The 18628-nt window shown below is 38.4% G+C and overlaps 1 protein-coding gene across 1 annotated transcript in view; it reads right to left on the bottom strand.

Annotated features, from left to right (window-relative positions):
* The window catches only part of ANKRD28 (ankyrin repeat domain 28), a 137593-nt gene that overhangs the window by 117077 nt on the left and 1888 nt on the right, over window positions 1–18628 (bottom strand). The window lies entirely within an intron of this gene.

The raw sequence follows: 18628 nt of genomic DNA, 5'->3' as shown, positions 1-18628 counted from the left end.
TACTCAACATGTCAAACTTACCTACAGCTAACTAAAAATTGCCATATGCTAACACATCATTAACACACAAGCTGCAATGGCAGTTCTTTTAGATTTATTTTCTATATATTAAATCTTGATTAGTATCATTTCAAGATTTTAAACACAGTCATTTCTTAATAATGATCCCATGCAAAAGCAACTAATAAAGTCTTTACAGTACTGGGTTTTTTGTACCATACATGAGCTGATATTATTCAAATACTTGACCTCTGGAACAAAGAATTTAAGAGAGCAAACTGTTCTTATTCAAGCTTTAGGGAGACTGAGTCATCACTTTAAGTCAAGCATTAGGAAATAAACTCCACATGAATCACAGAAGAGCGATTGTGATATTTAAAAATATAAAATAAATTCAAGTAGAGCAGATAAGCTTTCCCTCCTTTCCCCCTATCTGACCAAACAGCTTATTGTTGTCTAGTGTATATGCAGTCTGGTATGACCCTTCAAGTTGATCAGCTTTATTAAAACTGCACTTTCATTGGGACACACATACACACACACACACATATATAAAACGACTTAGCCTAATGCAGCATAACAGTAAAAAGATAAAATGGAGACCAAGAGGGAGAGATGAAAGCAAACACAGAAAGCAAGAGAAGCACAGCAGTTCACCATCAGAGGGAGTACGAGCCTTAAACAAAAGCATTCAGCTTTCAGGTGAGAGCAGACACGCAGCTCTGCGGTGACTATAAACACCTACACAGGTTTAAGGGAGGGCTGGTCCTCCAAATTTTTGTTGATTAACCACATATATGGTAAACAGCTGAAAGAAAACAAAGAAAGTTGTTGTTGAAAAACAGAGCTACTATACAATTTTTATATATAGACAGACATGACCATGGGACAATGAACAAAAACTTGCAAGTTTTGCCCATGTAAATTAGTAATATTAAAAAAAGGCCAGGAAAAAGGTGCTCCTGATGCCTTTTTTTTTTTTAGTAAACTTACTGCCTTCAAAAGGAAAAAAGGATACTGTATGGTAACAGGGAGCTTGATTTTGGGTCTGACTAAAGTGAAAAGGGACAAGCTGAACAAATAAGGCACTTGACTATACACCAGCCTGTACTTTCTCCCAAGCTCTCACTTCCCCTTTGCTGCTGCTGTTCAGTGTCAAGTGTGACTTCAACACACTGCACGCTCCTCAGCATGACCTGTAAAAGCAGATCCTCAGCTGAGGCGTGGATAGAAGAGGGGAGAATGATCCTATTAAAAAAATAAAGTAACACCCTCTCCCCCCGCAAGCAAACATACAAGTTCATAAGTCTCCTTTTCTATCCTCGCTGCTAAATAGGGAAGAGAAGCTATTTTTCAGTATATTCAAGACCTACCGGATTAAGGTCTAGTCAACACTGAAGCTCTATTAGGCTCAGCCTATTTGAGAAGGGAAAATGTTTGCTCATGTCCGAAGTTGCACAACACACTAGCTTCCTAATACACTAGGAGAAAATAGTTACCTGTATTTCAGAGGTACTGAAGAAGTAGCAGAGTAGGGTTACAATACCTCAGGATATTTTCTAGATGTGACTGGTAGAGCAATTTTCTTAGGCAGTCTTAATTTTTCCTATTTAAAAGTGGCCTCAGTAAATTCAGCAGAGATCTGGCATCTTTTAAAAATAAAGTCAATTGCATTTTAGTCAGGGGGGACACACAACAAAAAAACCCAACTGCATGCCCAATTTTAAAAGGAAGGTCAACTAAAATCCGATTGAATTATATAAAAATAATTCTAGTTGGGGTGGGGGGAGGGAAACACTATCTTTTTCACAGGAATCAAAAGCTGGAGGCACATACTTGGTGTTAAGTACCTCGCCTGCTTAGGACAAGTGTAAATGAGTCATACCATCTGTAGTCACATTCAAAGGATAGTCTGGCAAGATAGCAGGGAGAACACAAAGCAGCATGACGCTCTGCTCTTAATGTTATGGAAGCAGTTAAGTTGGGGAGTAGAGGAAGACTTATTAGTCAAAACAAGAACTACAGTAACAGACACTGAATGTCTTACTCTCTGTATTTACAATTATTTGTAGAATTCTACCCAGCAATCTACAGTACTACAGAGCTACCTATAGACTCACGTATAAAGACACTGCAGAGGCTGACTAATGCTGTATTTCATATGAATATATTTATCTCACAGAATAATGCAAGAGACGATCAAAGTAGAAAGTAAATAGACTGGAGCAAGAAGTCATTCCGGAACATCAATAATTCAGAGAGAAGCTATTTAAGATATTTGTTACAAAGATGAGACAAAATGCATTGGCAAAGGAAATAAAAAGAACCAACAGAATCAACACGGGCGAGCAGCCTTCTAAACCAAGCTGTGCTGAGCAGCGTAAAAGCAGTAACCACATCGGAAGAAACAACAAGGACCTTGCAAAGATGCAGTGTGAGACTAATCCCAGCAAAGGGGGCAGAAGTCTCATCCAAAAAGATGACTCGTGGCAGTATCTGAGCTAAGGCGGACAAAGCCATCGCCAGCATCCGGAGCAGCGTGCCACAGAAGGGTGCCATTCCCAGCGTAGCTGTGTGGGTAGTGGACCCGAATTCATGGAAGTGATAGCCAAGCTGTAAAGGCTTATCATGAAACAAATTACTAATACTGGAAAAATGTGCAAAGATCAGGTTTTAGTTTTCCTTTTAAAAAGTCCTGGAAAGTTAACCTATGTGGAAGGCTTACTTACCAACATTATTTTTGTTGTAATAAAAGCAATTTATTTCAAAATACGAAACTAAGCTTTACTTTGGATCTAAGGATATAGAAGTCAACATATTTGGCACGTAACGCTCCATCTTCTACATCAGATGAGAGTTTGTAGTACTAAATGATGCTAAAGACTGTTTCAACATAGCACAAACACATAGCTTATTTATGATGGTTACATTTAAACATCAAGTTCTCCCAAAGATATTCCTGCATATCTCGGGGGCTGGAAGGGGAAGAATAGACATTCATCTGCTGTTCCAAAATCCTTGTGATGACTTGTTTATATCTATACCAAACTTTGAAGAGTGTTAAAAGTACAATTGATTTAAAATGGTATCTCACTTTGTCCTTCTTGTATTCTGCCTGCATATAACTAAAAGATGAGAAAATTGTTCACTATTATTAAAAAATAAAAAAAGAAATCTGATCCACTCATGTTGGTTTATTTACTTATCAGGCATGTTGTTTCAGGGCATTCTGTAGGTTATATTAATAGCATTTAGAATTCCCAGCAGGTTTAGCAGCAGCAGATACTCACAAGGATGTCTGCCTCCAGTAATCACAGGTCAAAAGTAGGTACACTAACATAAAACTAATATCATTAACATATATGTCCAGCTGTGAGCTGAGTTGATTTGGGGAGAGGAAACGACATGAGGGGGTAGGAGGATACTGTGCTATACCATTTCCTCAGTGACTACCTGCTTACCGAGGACTACTGCTCAGAGGAGCTTCACAGGCAAATGAAGCAGTAACTCAAGCTGTTTCATTATGAATCAACAGAACTGTCAAGAGATCGTGGCAAAAGACTTACACCATTTTTAAATAAAAGTAGGCTCAAAAAACACGTTTAAGAGCACTCCTGCAGTTGAACCCTACTTAATGATTTGTTATTCAGAAAAAAATCTTTGAGCTTGAACAGTTCCCTAGCATAAAGCAAAAGGTGAAATGATGAATCTGCAAGCCTGAAGAACTGTGCATCTATGAAGCATCCCAAATGACATAAGAGAAAACACATGTTGATGCTCTGATGTTCACACATAAGTGAAAACACATGTTGATGCTCTGATGTTCACACCACTATTAAAAACGAAAACTGATCAAGGCAGAAGAGGAGTAAGATCCTCTAGGGATTCCAGAAACCTTTACCTACATGTTATTTCAGTGTATGCACGTGCATCTCTTCAAACAATAACTGCATACACAAAAAGCAATATCAACTTTAAAATTTCATATGATATTCCTGGGACCGAAACAGCTTTAAGAAAACCAAACAAACTCCTGTAGCTCAGATACTATTTTTATGGTCCTCAATTTCGCTTTTACAATTCTTTTTGTTAAGTACTTCAGAAAGAATTTCAATTTAAAAATTTGGAAGAAAGCAAAGCAAGCAGAAGATGAATTCTGATCTGATATTAAGAGGACAGATAAAAAGGCAGGCAATAGCATTGCTCCTTAAGCTGAGGGAACAAGTCTTTAAACACTATTTCACACATCTTTTAGCAAGGTAATTATCTGGATAAAAATAAGGCAGCATGCTATGAGTCACAGCCGTTCACATATAAATCAGCCCATCAAGAAAGTTCACAACCAGGACAGATCTTTTAGAACCTACAGCTACTTTTCAAAAACACTGTACTTTAATAAGATCAGAAGAGAGTAATGCTGTCCCATCTGAACAGATGCTTGTCACATTCAAAGAAGCTATTACAACGCAAGAAGCAATGTTCATACACATTAAAATCAAAGAAGAAAACACAGGTTCAGAGATATCCGAGTCCACTTTTGTCGTCAGTACATTACCTCTCAAAGGTTACGGTTTGGCTTCACAGAAACCTAGGTGCTTGAAATACAAGAGGACTGAAGAGTTAAAACCTCTCAGATTATTACTACGGAACAGTGACTTTCTGGTACATAACTGTCGCATATTTTAGAACATCCACGAGAAAACAACAGTTAAAAATGGGTATTGGGTAGAGGGAGGAAAGCATCACATACTTTCAGGTATCTGCCAAGGAGCAAAGATTAGACTTGATGAAAAGAATTTATAGGATCGCAAGGTGGCATTTGCTGAGGGAATCTTCTACCAGCACATCATCTTTAAGAATTTGTTTTTTAATTAATAGGTTTTAATAATTACAATTTAATTTCCACGTTTGAATTTTAACATTTACAGTCAACCTAATATGAGGGTGGGAAAAACAGGAAGAAGGGTTAAGAGCCTTTTAGAAAATACGGCGAACCTACACATTCATCAGAAAGAACGATAAAACATAAATCCTATTTCAAATCAAACAAATAGGCATTTGCAAAATTAAATTAAATGATAGGCATAAAAAGAATGCCTACTGGAAATAGTCAGCTCATGCACTAACAGGAACAAATCATCATAGGTAAAAACCTCCTTGGAGCTATTCCCCCCACTCCGAAAGGAAAGCAATACATTTGAAAAAGATATTTTTAGAGTAATTTTTGAAAGCAAAAACAGAGGTGCATCCAAATGGCCTCACTGAATCTTTAATGAGGAAGTGCTGTAAGACATATGAAGTAACAGTGCATGCGGTCATTTCTCTACTACCAAGGCCAGCAACCCAAGCAGCAGTTGTCATCTTAATCCTACTGACTAGTGCCTCCGACTTGCCAGAAGCCAGTCATCTTCTCTACCTTGTCAAAGGACTGCTGTGCATAAGAGCACAATTTTTAAGTTCAGCAGAATGTGGTCATCACAGGAAAAAACAGATTTTTGCAAGGCAAATTAAGGAGTAAAAATTTATTTTAAAAAATGTTATTACATTTCACAGACAATGGAATACTGAAAGGGGTGTGAAAAAGACAGGTTAACTGCTACAGCTAAGCCCACCTGCACAGTGGACACACACATCCCCAGGAAAATTAATCCCAACTAAGTAATACCATCAATCTAAAGCAGATCACTTAAACCAAACCCAAACCTTGCTCATTTATAGTTGAAGTGGCCTTACATCGACTAAACAGAATTCACTTCCAAAATACAGTCAGTTACCTCCAAACACCGAGGTGTAGTGCTCTTAAAAGTAAGTAAACCGAGTTAGATTTTTCCTTGACAGACAGGAAATCAAAGAAAATTTTGCGACATGAAAATTTAATGTTTTTCACATCTTCAGGGGTGAGGGGGATAGGGGTCGGATAGGAAAAGTTTGGGAGAAGACAACCTTCTGAACGCAGAACCATAAAGCCACGTGCACTGAACAGGGTGTGATCCAAAACAACCAAAACCAGAGACAAATGAACCACCCTATAAAATGAATATTCCAGCAAACGTACCACATCTCTCCACAGCAGCGAAGCAGCGCTGCAGCAATTTCTCTGCCCTCGGTTCTAAACTGCCTAAATCCCTCCACAGGGAGAGGACAAGCAAACTACCACTCAATACTTGTGAAGAATACACCACCTCCCCAGGTGTACCCCTCTCCAGGACAGACAGCTGATTGCTTCACTAACACTTTTTCAACTCACTTCTGCCTGTGTTTAGATGAAGGGCAGACTCAGTCAAATCAAAGTGAATTATCTTGGTTTGTATTTTTGCTTTTTGGATGCCTTTAAATAGCACGCGATAATCTTTACAATGCATTAATTACTTCACTTTTATTACTTCTGCTTTACTTTTTAAATTATGATTTCATCTGGGCATTTAATAAAAACAGAAAATAAATATTTTAAGTTGCTTTAATTACATATGCCACTAATTAAAAAGCTTCCAAAAATGTCTCCAGTTAAGCACTCATTGTATGAAGGAAATACTATGGACAGTTAGTGAGCTGAATCAATCACTTGAGGTTGGTCACAAAGTCTGTCAAAATTTTAGGATTAGTACAATTCTGTCAGACTTCATAAGAGAAGCTTTTCTTTTCCCCAGCTTCTTCTGTTTTTCAACGCTGAACAAACTGAGTAAGAGGAGGAATTGCAAAGAAAATACTATTTGTTCCAGAAGAGGCTACTGTTGTCTGATGCCGCTTTCAAACACTGACCTTTCACAAACTTGTTCCAAGTGCTTAGCTCATGACTTCCGTCCGTGAAGCTGTTCGAATTCAATCCTTTGGCAACAAATATATACTACTTAAGCATTTTTTTACAATTCTTTGACTGCAAGTAGATGCTGTATTTAGATCTTAACATAAATATTCATATATTTCCCTAATGTAATTTTTCATTTAAAAATTTCCCTGTCCTGTTCTCTACATCCTCAAACTGAACATTCCCTCAAAGTTCCCACACTCCACGCCAATAAACCACACTGAAAATAGATTAACCTTTTGTCTAGTCTTATCATTGAGAACCTTTGTACAACGTAATACAAAAAGCACAACAGAAAGTACTCCATATCTCTTGTAAGATAGGGAACATTAAGTACAAAATAGCAAAAAAATTACCATAAATGATATTAATTCACAACGTTGAATCTGATTTTTAAACACTAATAGCCACATAATACAAGTGTTCTCAAAACTTTGCATACTTTTAATAACTTTCATTTATCTCAGCATAGTAAATACGATTCTGCTATCCTCTCATATTGCCTCCTCTTACAAAGAAAATCTAGAACCAGATACTGAGGTAAGCTTTCTTAAATATCAAACTACTTTTCTTATTAACACTTGGCAAAATACTTCTTTATTAAATGTTTGTCAGTGGTTTTTTTTCTCCTGCATCCCAGTGTTCATTTGTTTATGTTTTACACTTTTATGTCACCCATGCGGGTTTTGACACCTACTAGGAGCAGCGCTGATACTATCCTCCACTCACCTCCTCTAGAGCCCACAGCAAAGACAGCTGACCTACTCATGAAGCAGCCCTTGAAGGACTGCCTAAGATTTTTAGACAAATATATATAAAAAAAAATTTTAATGGTGCTGATGAGCAGTTTCAAGAACAAGCATGAAACAGAAGCTGTAACCGGACCTTCACTAAGTCCTCCCTGCTTGCTTAAAAAAAAAGGGCTAAGGGCCTCGAGTTTAATCTTCCTTACTCTTTTAGTTCAAAATACTTAGAACAAAAATATCTCATAGAAACACATAGGTGATACGTAGGCAACTATTTGTGTGGAGACTGTTAAGTGCAATTTTATTATACCTTAATTTTCCAAGCTAATTATTCCCAGTGCATTCCTACAGTCAAAAGACATGCCCAATTTTTTTTAAACCAAGCTTTGTAGTTTTATCATAGTTTATTCCAGAAAACTAAACCAGACTCAAATGCATCAATAGCCCCACCCATAATCCACTGAATTAAACAGTTTTGCAACGAGGTCAAACTGGAAAACAGAATGAAGTGAGGAATAGCCCATCTTGATAAGGTTTTCATTAATGGTGATGCAAAATGCTATCTCTTCTAGCTGCTGTGCTGTTGATTTGCACAACCAATGTGCTTATGCTGTAGCATCCATACAACCATACTAGGTGATATGTGGAATATAAAACAAGTTTAACTACTATTTTATATTTCAATTTCCTACAGAGGGGAGATGAAAAATTTTCTTCCATTACAGAAGACTTAAATTTATTCTTAGACTGACGTGCTTCATTAATTACTACTTGTAGAAGAGTGACCAATTCCTATTTTAGTTCGTTTCAACTTAGTCATTTTTCTACAAGCATGTTTTCTTGTTAGATATTTCCCTACCCCAAGCATGTATCTCTGTGCAGGGAGATAGACTGATCACTAGTCACAACAGGCATGACTCCAAGCAGTCACTGGATGGTGTCCAAGAGTTAGAGCTGCACACACAGAAGCATACGAGTGAGTTAAGAAGTTGAAGGGCTTTCTGTCCATACATGTTTCTATGAGGGAAAAGGCTGCAGCAAGTTCGGACTACTTTTGGCACACGGTTTTCACGTAACTGGACTATCTGAACATGATCTTATACTTTCACTGTAACCTCTTGAGAAGAGATGGAAGGTAAGAGAAAGTCTTTTTTATGTCATTTGCAGAGCTCCAGTTGTAAAACTGAGTAGTAGAGCATGTGATCAGCCTAAGAGGGGAGAAAAACGACTTTAAATGCTGCAAGAAAACTGGCACACAGTTGTCATATGGGAGATGGGAAAAAGCTGAGGGTCCTGCAAGGCAGCGAGCACATGTGGTAAACAAATATGTTACAGAAGAACTTTTCTTGTTTCAGTGTTTTCATAGTCAGTGTAAGTCAACATGAGATGTTATAAATGGAAGGAGACATCCTTAAGACCCTAGGTTCTCTCACAATTAAAGAGGAATCAAAACGATCAGGAACCAGACAAGAAAATTAAGCACGTTACTGACTTTCAAAACACATTCAAAGAAGTTTCAGGCCAACAACATTGAAGCAACTTTCCCAGAGAGATCCAAGGCAGACCACACTCAAATTCCTCCACTCACCCTCAGCCCCCAAACCAAAGGACACTTGCAGAAGACACCTCTTCTGTGATTACAAGACTTCTGTCACAAAGGAAGACATTACAGTAAGTTCATCTGAGCCAAAACACTCCTTTCTAGTTCCTGCTTAGGAAAGCTTTCAAGGAACAACTTTGCAGTCATAAGCTAACCTAAATAAATTGTCCCTCCCCTCCCTGTTCACCACTTCGAAGAAGAACGAGTGACTGCTTAAGCTCAGCTGCAACCAAATATCAAACCATGGCCTTAGGCAGGAGATTAGAAGCCAGTGAGTTTCAATCATTATTGTTAGAAACTGTGCAAATGAAAAAAAAAAAACCACCCAAGGAGAAGCATGTCATTAAACTCCATCTTAGAATTATGAAACTTCTACCCTTTCAAGAAATTTTACCTACTCCACATGACTTTGAAGATTGGGGTTCATGCAGGCAATGTACTCCATTTCTCTCTCACACACACAGTCCTAACCCTACACCAGAAATATATTAGTGTTCAGTAGGTCATGTATCTGTATTTCCTTCTCCTATCTGCCAGCTGAAAGTGTTGGCCTTCATTGTGGTAGATAATTTCCAAGTCAAATAATGAGCACAGTTTTGGCTGTTAATTAACCTCTTAAAACAGGAACATAACAACAAGAAAAACATATCCTAATGTTTCTGCCTATACTGGACCTTGCTTGTTATGGTACATTTTCATTGTTTCTTATCTAGTGAAAAAAAAAAAGACAGTGCAACTATACACCAAAGCAGCTGCCACCTCACTTCTGCAGCCACACCATACCACTATGCAAAGTCAGAACCTGGCATTTTGAACAGGCATCCTGTGCCGATTTATTGCTTCACAGCCATGCTAGACATCACTGCACTCCACACAAGAGCAGGTCATGAAATCTTGAGGTCAAATTACATCATTCCAACAATTCCTCCTCTTTTCTTCAATTATCCATCCTACTTTTACTTTTCCCAAAAATAAGTGGCGTCAGGCAACATAAGGGAAGCACTAGTGGGCACTATAGTCATGATATATAAAACAACACACAAAAAAAGGGGGGAGGCTTTTGTGAACATGTCTAAAACACAAGTATTTCAGTGGAGGCAATAAGGGCTCCCACAGTACAGAAGGCTGAACTCCAGCAGACATTTCCAAGATCTTTTCTGCAGGCTCATTCATTCTGTCCTTGGGTTCAGTTAGCTGTGGCCGACTGCTGCCACAAGACCAAGCTTCAGGCCTAGATGATTTATTTTTGCTTGTGGTCATTGAGGAGGCAAAGAGCCAAGCTTCTAAAGAACTTAGGCCAGAAGGACAGCTCCAAAATAACTTTGCAACACCTCCAACCAGCATGGAGGAGAGCAGTTAATACCGGTAGTGGCAAGCTTCCAGGGAAGAAGAGCTGAACTTCTCCTCTGACAGTCTCCACAGCCACCACTGGCACTGCTATTCCTCCTGTCATTCGAACAGATACTATTTCTTTGGCTTATGTAAGTTCCAGCAAAGAACTTTATAGAAGGAAATGTATCTCACTGCTCCCCCATGTAAGGGGTTGGATGTAGAGACAGGAAACCAGCGTGATACCCTAAATGCTTAACAGTATTTTCTACAGCCATTGCAACAGCAAAAGAGAGCCTTCCAGATGAAGCTTAGGTTGAAATGCAAAGATGTAATCAACAGCTTTTTAACAGTCATGCTAATTTTTCTGCAAAATTCTGCTACTTGGGGGCACAGTCACAAACCATGGCACTTCTACTTTTATGCTACTAGCTATTCTTTAATTATGTGTGCAGTAAGCTTAATACTTTAATGATTACTAAAGCAGTTTTAATACATATGCAGAACATTGCAGGAATTCTATCAACCTTCAGGTCAGGGAACTTCCCAACTAATCTGTTCAAATGCAAACTATGAAACATATAGCTTTTTTTTGAGCAATTATGGCTTGTTAAATGTTGTGAGTCTTAAAAAAAAGAAAAAGAAGCCAATTCACAATGTGCAAAGTCAAAGCCCTTTCAAAAATAAAAGATGTGGCTGCATGAAGCTATATTTGCCCTTCTAAGATAACAAATTTGATATATCGTGACCCAAACCCATTTTTTGCACCTCTGGGTGTAGAAAAACAGTAGAAGCCACTCTCTTCCCTGTATTATTCACAGTGGTAGATCGAGATTATAGATGCTAGGAGAGTCCCCTTCCTGTGCTGTAGAAAGGTACAGCAGGTAGAAAAAGGAACCAATCTCTTGAAGTCACTGCAAACAGAGCTCCACAGGGTAGCTGGATATCTCTTGGTTTTTTGATGATCCTCGACTACGAAGCTCTGAAGTTCATAACAAGAGCTTTGCTGTTCACTGATACTGACAGCCTCAGCTATCCTAACCATTTTTGTCCTTTTCATTCTCACTCTACTGCTTTACAAATCCCTTCTTCACTTTTCTTTTGCTCTCATTATGAAGACTTCCAAAGAACTCCTCTCTTGAGCTCTGTTTCTTCTGGAGTAGATTAACTTGACTATTTACATCCCTGATTGCAGTAATTATAATTTGTTAAACTTACAGTAAAAAGAATAATAGACAAATGTCTATGGACAAGTAATAAAATGCTACTTAATTCTTTACTTGAAAAGTTGTATTTTAATAGACTTCTTAGCCTATGATCTAAGTAGTGTTAGATAATCTTAGATGGCTGGGTGCTTGTAGATGGAAAGAAACAGAAAACATAACATCATGGGGTAGGAGTAGAAGAAATAAATGATGACCTGGGTGGTTACTATAGCAACAGAAATTATGCAGGACAGTAATGGCATTTGCAGCCTTGCAGGTGACAGAGAAGTGAGAAGAGAAAGTGTTCTTCCGCAAGTCCTCCTTAATACTGAAAATTATGGCCCAGAATGAAAGAACAATATTTTAAAAAGCAACAGATACAGCAGAGCTGTAAAACAAAATACTGCTCCTGGAACCGAGACAGGAGCAAAGGAAATGAAAGCTATCAGGCAGTACCAATATAGGGTTCTAATTTGGCAAAGAGACTGCACAGCAACACAGTATTAAGCATAAGACCTCTTTCTATCGATCCTCATGTTTTAGCAAACATAGCAAGAACTGAAGAGAACTCTGCAGTTACAAAGGAACTGATACGAGTGGTAGGGAATTCCATTAACGTGCTATTTCTGAAGTGTCCGTCCTTGTACCCCAACTTGGGACGTTTCACCAATTCAAAACATTGAGTTATAATGTAACCAGAAAAATAACGTTAGCATTTTGTTTTTCTCCATCTGCTTATTTTATGTGTGCTTTTCCTTCATTTTAACCTACCAACAATACTTTGTGGGGTGACACTGGTGGGAGAATGAAGTGTTAGCAGAGGTAGAAAAAGAGCAACAGACAGCACACAGATCTCAGGCAGGAAAGAGACAGGGAGTGCTAAGGCTGAAAAGAAAGACTTTGCATACACCACCTGCCCGCCATCATGAGCAATGAATAGAAGAAGCAGATGACCTAAAGATGGGACAGGGAAGGAAAGACCACCAATTACCCCTGACATTATACAAAACTGAATCTGCAGTGATGGATTTAAATGACATTATGCATTAGTTACAGATTATGTTAGTGTATAACTAACTACAGAACTTCCTGAAAGTGTTTTTCCCCCCAATTCAGCTGTCTATGACTCAAGTAGGTCCTTCAGCTATGAGTTAGGTAGATCCTTGGTCTCTTGTGCTGCCTGCCGCTGGATGACCAGGTTCCTGAATGGAAGGTTCAACTTCCTCCCTGTTAAGAGGTACCAGTATAGATGGAGCTACCAAAATGTAGAGGACAAACAGCAAAATCTTGAAACAAAACATTAAAGCTTACAGACTTTCTAGCAATCATGAAGAATTCAAAAAGGCTCATTTTGACCTCAATGCTTTAACTACTGCAATTTCATTCTCATTTTGTCATGCTGACTAGAAGCCTTGCTTGCATCCCTTTCTCTTCCTTCATTAAGGTACTGTTATATTTTCACTTTGCTGAAGTAAGAAACAATCCACATGTACCCATGCTTTCTTCTTTGCCCCAAATGGAAGTGAAGTACAGGATTTCAGCACAAAGTGAGAGTGAACCTCAAGGAGGATCGCATGATTGCAGAATGACCGAGAGTAACTTATAAGCAAATGCTCATCAGCTGGAGTTAGGAAGGCCATTAAGTGACAGTTCACTGTTTGGAAGTATGGAAACATTAAACATTTAGGATGTCTTCACAACAGTTCAGGACAGAGTCAGAAACAGACTAACCCATGCAAACAGGCAAAGTTACGTACAAAACCTGAACATTCACTAAATTCTCCTAATATGAGTCAGTTTACGATTAAGAGGCATTCTTTCCTACTCTGGGGCAGGAAAGCTCCCCCTGCCCCGTAAATGTAGTTCTGAAGTTTAACATCAGCTTAAGCAAAGTGGTTTGTTTTTTTCTTGTTTTATCCCAAACCCCAGTGTTAGAATAGGCAAATGTTTGCTTTACACTTCTCAAATTCAAATATAGTTTCAGTAATATACTGAGAAAAACACGTGTTCAGGCTGCCTTAAATAGGCAGGCTTTAGTCACATAAACAACAATCTACTTATGTGGTACTGTTCGCTCAATTCACATACATACATTACTGTAGAAATAATCAATGAAACTCTAAGATTATATTCAATTCACAGTAAAGAGCATCTCATTACTGTAGGAGAGAAGTCATTAGGTGCTTCAGCTAACAAGTAGTTCCTCAATCTACAAGGATGCTACAGACCAACTATTTTGCCTCTCTTTCATTTGCATATCGCTGCTGGTGCTTCCTCTTCAACTCTGCACCCACCCAGCTGGCTACAAGTCTCACCTCCCTTTCTCTCCGAACCACTCACAGTCCCACCACTCTTCCATTAGCACTAGTTTTTGTGCTGAAGTGGGTCAGTGCTGTATAATTCACCAATACCTGAGCAATCACAACTGAATTAACATGGTTAAACTGGCACATTCCTACCTCTTGGCAAGAATGCTAGTGTCATTACGAAGGACAGGAAGAATAACATTCCCTGATATTGCGGAGCTTCGATATTAAGATTCTGTCCTCATGTGCACAAAGGATAACACCAAGACATTTTATTTCAGATTCATCTTCGAATGCCAGATTAGAATTTGTCCTCCACCCCCAACAAAGGAAAACAAAACCCCCAAGAATCAGTACATGCTCCCAGCACTTAGGGATAGACTGCTTTGTTTATTTTTTTATCGACATGAAATGTTTTGTGATTCGTATTATGATACAGGTTATTTAAACACAAACATTATAAATAACTTTGAAACAGTTAGTCACTGTAACTAAGGCAACGAGTCTCCCACTCAATTTCCAGAAATAGGAACAGAGGTAAGAACAAAATAAGAAGTTGGCAGGAGCAAGAAAACAAATGATCAGATATTAGTTTGACCTCAGGAAGGCCCAGATGACTAGAGAAAAACAAAAGGTACTGCAAATGAGAAACGAACTAGCTGATAAAAGATGAAGTGGAACACATGAAACGTATAATACCAAAGATATTTAATTTCAGTCATCTTATTCCACAACCCATTTCAGTGAATGGAAACAAAGATAGAAATTTGGGAATGTACAATCCACATCAAATAGCAGATTGCTAGTTCAGAGTCTCAACAGCTATTAGTTTCCTACAGGAATCATCGACTTTTTTTGTGTGTTCCAGGGAAGTCACTTCTTCATAGGCAAGCGCACATTTGCCTCATTCTTCCCCCTGATATTTGCCTTCAAGCAATGGTCACACACGTGTGATGCTATCTACATGAATAGACCTTTATACCCTCACAGAAGGCCGCTGAGTTAACAGGATCTGCCATAAGGATCTGACTGCAGAATCAAGGCTTGCTTTGTTTCTCCCCCACCTTTCCCCCCCCCCCCCCCTTCTTTTTTTTTAAAAAAGTTTATTTCCTTGACTGAGAAGAACTGCTTCTTAGCAGTTCTTAACTTGGGAACTTCACAAGTCAGAAGTTCCCAAGTTATCATCAGGGAATCTGATCCCCCCAAAACGAACACGTGGTAGAACCAGCTTCTCTCAACACATTCTAATGGAAGGGCTGGTAATTACTTTGTACAACAAGATAAACGGAGTTCAAGTTACTCAAAGTTTTCCATCAATTAAAGAAACTTATCTTTTCAGTACATGTGAGTTCTCAGCCTAGGAACATGAGAATTAACAGTAAGGCTTAAGGTGGTTTGATAAGTATTACAACTTCCTAATTCAGTTATCTTGTATACAGTTAAAACAGATTAGACGCAAATTTTAAGAAGAACGTGTGATGGAGCATAGAGCACAAAGAGTGGCTCTCAACTTTGACAAGATTCCCAAAAGTAATGTTTTTTTAAAGAATAGTAACTTTAAAGTAACATCTACCAAAAAAAATTAAACACCTATCTAATTAGTCTATGTCTGAACAGAATTTGTAGAGCGATACGATGTAATTCCATTCCCACCACATCCCTCCCTCATAGAACAGCAGCAGCTCTTTTTCATCACCACAGGAGACCATTCCTCCTCTCAGTGTAACAAGGAACTAGTTGGGACATTTATTCTTGGCATCAATTCTAAAGGAATGAAGTCTAATGCTGGCAGTAATGAAAATAGCAACCATAGAGGCATTCAGAGCGTTCACTATGACACTGCAAACATTTAACTGCCAATTGAACAAGATCCATCTTAGCTAAGAGAAAGATATAAATGGGCAATAAAGAAGTCAGTGCTCTCACTGTTCAAGGACTTTCAAGATAAGCGGTCACTCTAATATCCTCACGCAGTTGTTCATATTCTGATCCTTTCCACTCACATTTGACTTCTGGGAATAAATGCATTGCCTCTAGCACAGCCTAGTAGTCATACAGAAAAATCCCATACAAATTCCCTTCAAATGCCCATTATTACAAACCCTAAGATTTCTTCCTATTACATATTTAAGATCCAGAGAAAACAGGAAATGCAGAGTTAAAACTACGATGTACTGAAAGAAAAAATAATAAAGCTTTACCAACTATAACGATGCTGCATCCAATGAGCTTTGCCATAGTTATATAGCTGCAAAATTAAAGAAAACTATCAGCCAGTTTTGATCAGAGCTTCACGCATTTCAACAAAACTACTGAAATGTAGGCTTACGCTAGCCTAAAAGACAACCTGTAGGCACATACGCAGGTAAGGCTTGTAACAGAAAATCAACAAACCCCTCGATTGTTAGGTAATCCAAATTTCACCTACCCACTAAGAAGAACTAGGCTGTCAATTACTCCTTACATGTAAGACACGTTAACTCACAACCCTTTAAAGCAAGAATTTACCTGTTCTGGGAATGGGTAATATACCTAGAAACTATGAACAGCAAAAAAACAGAAGACATGTAGCCTTTCACAGTTAGCTATGCAGACTTGGAGGGCTTTTATACAGGAGACCAATGCATACTATTAGGGAGACTCACGAGCAAGTTACTCCTTTTTCTTCTTCCACCCTCTCACCCCCTCCCCCCCCCAAAAAAAGGTTTGATAAAACATCAGCAAACCTTGACCTAAACTTTGCTTTCAACGCAGTTGCTAACAGGAGAGTACCACAGTGTTTCAGGAAGAAACAAACTTTTATAGCCTCCCTCGCACTTGGCATTTTAGTAGTTAAAGCAGCTTCTCATCTAGAAGAACCTGGTTTACAAGCACCAATCTATGAAGACAGTACGAAGGTAAACAAACTGAAGAGCAAATACCTTAATCATAAGGTACACTTACTATATGTTTCATCTCTACCTTGAACGGCTTAACCTTCAGTGACAGAATTTGCAGATTTGCTTCCTCTGTTTTTAAACACGTCCGCCCAATGTTGCACAACAAACCAAGAGCAACAAGAACAATCTACAGCTTCTAACTTGACGCTGCAATGATTGCTCTTTCTATCCCAGAGTTCAAGTTTGCTATTGAGCATTACAGGTATCATCTTTGCTCAGCATAGTTCAACTTAGCTTCAAATGCAATTTTTGCAAATATGGCTTATGGGTTTTTTTGATACCCAAGATACTTTGAAAGGAAACATAAGTCGCTTCTGGAAGTGCAATGTACACCCCGAGTTATTTCAAAACTTTGAAAGATATTCCTACCTCACAGGACTGCAAAGCAATATAGCTCAAGCAGCGTTAACACAAATTTGTAGAGAATGTACCTGCTGGCTGCTTGCTGAACCCAAGGAAAGGCCTTCCCTTCTCAATGCATGTAAAATCTTTATTCTGAAAGTTAAACGTATCAAATCAGCCTCCAAAGACAAGCAAATATTTGAGCTTCACAAACATATTAAGCATCTATAGGATCAAAGTTTTGTTTATCAGTGTACTAAGTAAATTAAATCAACTGCAAGTAGAACTGGGATTTCACCCTCTCAAGCTCAACTAAGAACCTCAGAGCATAATTTCTCACCTCACTCTAAGTTCTCAAGCACTGCTTTTATGCTAGCTTGCAGTAACTTAAAAAATTAAACTAAACCAGGTGTAAGAAAATATTGAGCTGCTTGTATGCCCTAAGCCTGCCTCCTCCTAGCATAATTCTGACATTTAAGTAACGCAGAGCCTTTCTCCATTATCAAAGAACAAAATCAACAGAATTATGTTGATTTTGGAAAAAAAAATAATCTTGAGAATTACATGAAAGTAATACTTCATTAGCAGAATTTTTGTTCCAGAAAGTGATTGATCTGTCTGACTGTTGTAAACTAGCAAATCCCTCCTTCATACTAGCTGAACAGTACAAAAAGAACAGCCTTTGCCCTCCCCTATGAAACACAGGCAGCACTGAAGGGAGACAGACTCACTATAGGGACTACAAATGCACATGACAATTTACTTTATTCTACATGAACGCATCACTATGTGGTGAAGTATATGGTTCAAGCAAACAAGAAGCATGTTTCACGAAATACTGAAGATGAACACCTCTTCTTCCATATAATACCATGAGCAGGTTTTTATAATGAGCAGGTGGTGTTTTAATCTTAGCACAGCATCTAGTCCTGAAGTCAAGACATCTTGCAGCAAACTGCACAAGAACACTGACCTGGAAGAATACTCCGTAATTAGCAAAACAGAGAAATTCCACATTAATATGATTCCTCATGATTTTTGGCATTCTTCAAGAAAGCAATTTTAACAGAATTTAGTTTGTAATAACCATTTTATCAAGCAACTGACGCTTATCCAGCAGAAATACAGCTGCTGCTAAAAATCACTCCTACAAAAACCTCTTCAAAACCAGCACTCCCCACCCTACCTCTTTTGCCTCCTTTCCCTGCCCGTACCACCCCCCTTTTAAGTGAAAGAATACTTCAATGCCCAGTGTATCAGTGTACTCGTACATATCCACGAAGCCTCTAAAAAAATCCACCTCATACTTCTGGATTAAAACTTGCATTACAATAGAAGCAGAAGGCCTCACATGCA

The sequence above is a fragment of the Nyctibius grandis genome, chromosome 7, assembly GCF_013368605.1.
Source record: "Nyctibius grandis isolate bNycGra1 chromosome 7, bNycGra1.pri, whole genome shotgun sequence".
Classification (NCBI taxonomy): Eukaryota; Metazoa; Chordata; class Aves; order Nyctibiiformes; family Nyctibiidae; genus Nyctibius; species Nyctibius grandis.
The sequence above is the reverse complement of the archived record's forward strand: the minus strand, read 5'-3'. Positions and strand labels throughout refer to the sequence as shown.